The 6147-nt window shown below is 44.2% G+C and overlaps 1 pseudogene; it reads left to right on the forward strand.

Moving 5' to 3' along the window:
• The first annotated feature begins 587 nt into the window (after nucleotides 1-587).
• On the forward strand, nucleotides 588-1913 carry LOC101572891 (annotated as a pseudogene).
• Nucleotides 1914-6147: the final 4234 nt, after the last annotated feature.

Here is a 6147-nt window from a genome sequence, read left to right on the forward strand (position 1 = left end):
ACGATGTTTGCACGAATAGGTTTGACTGATTTCACTGAAGAGTGTGTTCTCTAGTTGCATCCAGAACTTAGTTTCAACCCCACATTCAAGTGAAAATTCATCCAGGTCTTCAGGTTATACAGGCATGTTGTTACCATGTCGACTCCTCACCTTTGAAAAAACTGGACAAGTTTTGAGGTCTAATTACCTTCTCCAGTTTCACAGGCAACTCTAGCGCTGATGTTAGGTTTTGGGAGGAGGCCAGGGCCGAGGTGCCGTGACAGATGGCACCTGTCTTACGCCAGCTCTCTGGTGGCAGTTCTGGTCACAGTTGCACCCTCCATCTGAAGAAAGGGCTGGTGCACTTTCTTCCCTCTTTCTGAAAACTTCAAAGAATCCTGAAGTTCACTGGAAGAGATGGCTCACTCAGTAGCTACTTAGTGTCTGATGTGGCTGCTTCCCAGAGCTCACCCTAATGAGTAGCTGCCACAAATGCCACTTTATTAAGAAAAAACAGGAGCACCTTGTCACTTCAACATGCATCTTGGTGTGTGTAGCACCCTCTTTTTCCTTCCTGGGTGACAAGATCCGGTAGCCAGAAATCCAACATGTCCATTCTCAAGATGCACACCTGAGAGATCTTTGACTCTCGTGGGAACCCCACTGTGGAAGTTGACCTCTATACCTCCAAAGGTCTCTTCCGAGCTGCTGTGCCCAGTGGGGCCTCCAATGGCATCTATGAGGCCCTAGAGGTGCGTGACAATGACAAGACTCGCTACCTGGGCAAGGGTGTGTCAAAGACTGTTGAGCACATCAATAAAACTATTGCACCTGCCCTGGTTAGCAAGAAACTGAATGTCGTGGAGCAGGAGAAGATTGATAAGCTGATGATCGAGATGGATGGGACTGAAAACAAATCCAAGTTCGGAGCGAATGCCATCCTGGGAGTGTCTCTCGCAGTGTGCAAGGCCGGCACCGTGGAGAAGGGGGTGCCCCTGTACCGCCACATCGTCGACCTGGCAGGCAACCCTGAGGTCATCTTGCCTGTGCCTGCCTTCAACGTGATCAACAGTGGCTCGCACACCGGCGGTAAGCTGGCCATGCAGGAGTTCATGATCTTGTCTGTGGGCGCGGCCAGCTTCAAAGAGGCCATGCGCATCGGGGCTGAGGTCTACCACAACCTAAAGAGCGTCATCAAGAAGTACAGCAAGGATGCCACCAACGTGGGCGATGAGGGTGGCTTTGCACCCAACATCCTGGAGAATAAGGAAGCCCTGGAGTTGCTGAAGACTGCCATTGACAAGGCTAGCTACTCAGACAAGGTGGTCATTGGCATGGACGTGGCTGCATCTGAGTTCTTCACATCTGGGAAGTGCCACCTGGACTTCAAGTCTCCTGACAACCCCACTAGGTACATCTCACCTGGTCAGCTGGGCGACCTCTACAAGTCCTTCATCAAGGACTACCCAGTGGTGTCCATCGAGGACCCCTTCGACCAGAACGACTGGGGTGCCTGGCAGAAGTTCACGGCCTGTGCTGGCATCCAGGTGGTGGGCGACGACCTCACAGTGGCCAACCCCAAGCGTATCGCCAAGGCCGTGAATGAGAAGGCCTGCAACTGCTTGCTGCTCAAAGTCAACCAGATCGACTGAGTGACCGAGTCCCTGCAAGCGTGCAAGCTGGCACAGTCCAACAGCTGGGGCGTCATGGTGTCCCCCCGGTCCGGGGAGACCAAAGACACCTTCATTGCTGACCTGGTGGTGAGACTCAGCACTGGGCAGATCAAGACTGGCACGCCCTGCCGATCCGAGCGCCTGGCCAAGTACAACCAGATCCTCAGAATCAAGGAGGAGCTGGGTAGCAAGGCCAAGTTCGCCGGCAGGAACTTCAGAAACCCCTTGAGCAAAGAGGCCGCGGCAGGCCCGGGTAGTTAGGTCCCCTCCTGCCACCACTTCTGTAGATGCCATCAGGGTCACCTAGAGCCCATGACCCCAGCTGTGATCGTCATGCTTGTCACCTTGTGTCCCACCGCGTCTGGAGCCCTGTGTACACCTCAGGCCAGGTTCCCAGTGGTTCTGTTGTGAAATAAACCCCAGCGCCCAGGAAAAAAAAAGAAAAAACAGCTCGGTTCAAAAGCAAGTGTGTTTTCAAGCTTCCTCAGGACCAAATAAACCTAGTTATGGGGCTATTTTGTATCCACATTGATCGTACTCAACACACAGTCATTATTTCAGTTTCATCTAATTCTTCAAATTATACATCAGAAATAGAAAATACACTAATATCTCTGGAGACCCTCATAAGTATATACTGATTAAGAGGGAAAAAGCACAAGCAAAGCAGCCTCTATTCTTTCTAAAAACCACATTAAAGCCACTAAAAGGCTATGACGGATAGACTTATTATGTATCATAAATATATACCAATAAAAAAATTGAAACCAATAAAATAATACAATATGCTACCAAAAATAGAAATAACTGGTAAGAATAAGTAGAAGAAAATAAATTTTGGACAAATCTAAAAGGAAAAATTCATCTATTTCTAAATAAATGTTCATTTCCCAACTCAGTTTAAAAAAAAGATCACTCTATTAATCAGAGAAGTACAATATTATAGCAGCTGAGGGTGTCAAATAACAACTGAGGCTTCACTCTAGTTTGAAGTGAGAATTTCTTGGTGAATAAAATCTCTCACCTTATAGAGCACGATAGTAAAGAATTAACACTGTTGCTCAGATAATCATAAAGAAGAAACCTATTGACTAAGCAACATACTTCCCTTAAATGCTGTATTTTTTTCAAAAACTGTATGTTTACTATAACATTGATTGATAAGTATGAAAAGGATATATGTTCCTGGATATAATACAATCAGTTAAGATGCAAAATTTGCAATAGGCAGGCCAATGTTGACTAGAACTATAACCTTATTATATTTGAGGTTCACTTAATCCAGTATGAGGAAGGTTATAAATTCAAAAATAAAGCCCAGCCACAAAAAAAAAGTAATTAAAAAAATACTATGAGATAAGCATACTGATCAACTCCTATAGTCCCAGCTACTCAGAAGGCTGAGGCAGGAAGATCATGTCGGGAGTTCAAGATCAGCCTGAACAACATAGTAAGACCATGTCATGACAGAAAGAAAGAAAGAAAGAAAGAAAGAAAGAAAGAAAGAAAGAAAGAAAGAAAGAAAGAAAGAAATTCCTGATGTTATGTTTTAACTTTCCAGACTGATTGAGGGTTCTATTACCTCCTTTTGCTTCTTTCTAGAATTGTCTTGTTGTTTTATTGTTGTTGTTTTGTTTTTTGTACCAGGGATTGAACCCAGGACCTTGCACTTGTCAGGCAGGCACTTAAGCCTCAGCTGTCTCCCTTGCCCTTCTTTCTAGTTCTTTGGGAGGTCTTGTGCTCCTCGGATTCTTCTAACTTTCAGTTCAACCTTTGAAATTCTGCCAAACACCTTTCCTTCCAACCCATTTCTCCTTCCTTCTCTCTTTGTCTGAAACTTCTCTCCACTTCATCAAGTATTGCACCCCATGGAGTTCTTCAAGACCGAACCCTGCTCGCCTCTGAATTCCCCGGGGGTAGCTTGGGCTGCAGCTCGGTGGTAGAACATGCACTTAGCATGCACAGGGTTTTGATCCCCAGCACCAAAAAGCAAGCAAAAATGATGTCTAGGTGAATAAATTTCTCTACCTCCTTATACAATATAATAACAAGGCACCAACACATTTACTTTTTAAATACCATGGAGCGTACAACCCAATTATTTTTTATCCAATTATTTTATTTACAAAGTTGTTTTCTTTTTCATAACATTAAGTGATATATGTGAAAGAAAAGGTAAAATATGTACAGGGAGAGTGAGTGACGGAATATATGAGACATTTTAGGTTAAAGGAGGAAAAGTTTGTTTGTTTTTGTATTTTAGGGAAGGGTCTGCAGGGTGTTCAAGTTCTTACTATTAGATCAGACTCTTAGTGATCCACCTGTTTACAGCCTCCCAAGAGCTGGGATTACGGGCACACACCACCATGCCCAGTCTCAATTGTCATCTCAGCGCACCCCAGGGACAGGGCTGGCAGGGAAGGCCTGGGGATCGAACTCCCATCCCCTGTGCCTGCTTGCAGGTGCTTTAATCCACTGAGCTATTGGTATCATAAATATATACCAATAAAAAAATTAAAATCAATAAAATAATATAATATGCTACCAATAATAGAAATATTATTTCTATTATTTTGACTGGCCCAAAAGGAGGAGAAGCTAATTTTGGCTCTTGGTTTCAGAGGTATCAGTCCATGGTCCAGTAGCCCACGGCTTTAGGCCTGTGGTGGCACAGCTCATCATGCCGGAATTCCCAGTGGAGGAGCATGTGGTGAGGAAGAACTGTTCTCCAGCAGCCAGGAAGTAATGAGAGAGACAGAGGAGGGGGTTGGGGTGTCCGTATCCCCTTCAAGTCCCGACCCTGGTGATCTGACTTCCCCCCACCAGGTCCCACTTCTTATGGGTCCCTCTGCCTCCCAATAGCACCACAGCCTGGAGACCCAGCCTTCAACTTGGGGGCCTTGTGAGATTTTCCAGATCCAACCCATTGCAGAATATTCTGTTCTTTCCAGTACTGGGGATTGAACCTGGGGTCTCACACACGCTTGGCAAAGACTCTGCCACTCAGCTATATCCTCAACCCTTTTTATTTTACTTCAAGAGAGGTTCAGATTTGCAGCTCTCCAGCCTCAGACTTTTGTAGCTGGATTTGCAGGCGGGCACCACTATACATGGTACAGACAGTGTTCTTAAGGATAAAGTAACAGCAATAATAGAGGAAAAAGGCATTTTTAAGAAAAAAGTAGAAATTGTTAAATATTGAATTTGCCTTGTGGGCATTTGGATTGAACAGCTGTCTACTTATGAGAAAAAACAGTACTTATACATTGCATCGAAATGCCTACAGGAAAAATAACTGTGGAAACATTGCTGTTGTGTAACCTCCAGCTCCTAATCTTCTTTTTCCCAATAAAATAATTGTCACTGTGTGGGATTTGAACCGCCTTCGTTTCTCATCTTATCAGTGTGTAAAACAGAGAAAATAAGGATGTCCACATGGAATCCAGCGGGAGCTGTTTCCCACTTTAATGAGAAAATGAAAGCATCTGAGAACACTTCCTGCTTCCCTTACAAGGACCCCAGGACCACAGGGTGTCCTTCCTCCTGCACACTGCGCACTACTCTCCCTTCCTCAGAGGATGCTGCCTGCCTCTGTCACTACCACTTCCAGACCTGAGTGCTCCTCCTCCTAGGAGATCATTCCAACCAACACACAGTGTACTGTCATCATCCACAGGAAATACAACTTTTTAAAGCATCTCTCCACCCCTCTTAATCCACTAGCTCCCATTTCACTTCTTCATTTAAAAATGTAGTTGGGGGGGCTGGGGAGATGGCTCAGTAGAATAAGCACTTGCCTGGCAAGTGCAAGGTCCTGAGTTCAATCCCCAGTACTGCAAAAAATAAAAAAATAAAAAATGAAATAAAGGGCTGGGAAGATAGCTCAGTTGAATAAGTGCTTGCCTGGCAAGCACAAGGTCCTGAATCCAATCCCTGGTACCACCAAAAAAATAAAATAGAAACAAAAATGCAGTCATATTTGCTGCATTCGCCAGCTGTTTTTATCTTCTGAGAGCCCACTCCAAACCAGCTGTCACCTCCCTTCCACCAAAAGAGCTCTGGTCTCCCTTGCTGTTGACTCCCATGCTGCTGAGATCAATGGCCATTTTCCAGTCCTCATCTTTCTGGATCAGTCAGGATGAGTTAGCACTGTTTGTTTCTCCCTCCTTCACTTTCTTTACTCAGATTCCTATATACAGGTTCCCTCTAGGGAAGTACAACATGATGGGTAAAATGATAGTAAAAATGAAATGTTCTGAGAAAAAAAATAGGCACCAATGAAAATAATTGCGAAGTTTTCCAAAAGTTCCTTGACTATAAGGATATTAAAACCCACAACAATGAAAAAGAACAAATTAGAACAATGTATGTTGACCTGAAGATCTGTCCTTGATATAAATACAAAGTAATAAAATTAGTATTATCTTACTTTTTAAAAATAATTATGTAAATAACTATATGATTCTTGAGCATTAAGAACATGTTTCAAGGGAAC

This window comes from Octodon degus, unplaced genomic scaffold, assembly GCF_000260255.1.
Source record: "Octodon degus isolate 3935 unplaced genomic scaffold, OctDeg1.0 scaffold00023, whole genome shotgun sequence".
Classification (NCBI taxonomy): domain Eukaryota; kingdom Metazoa; phylum Chordata; class Mammalia; order Rodentia; family Octodontidae; genus Octodon; species Octodon degus.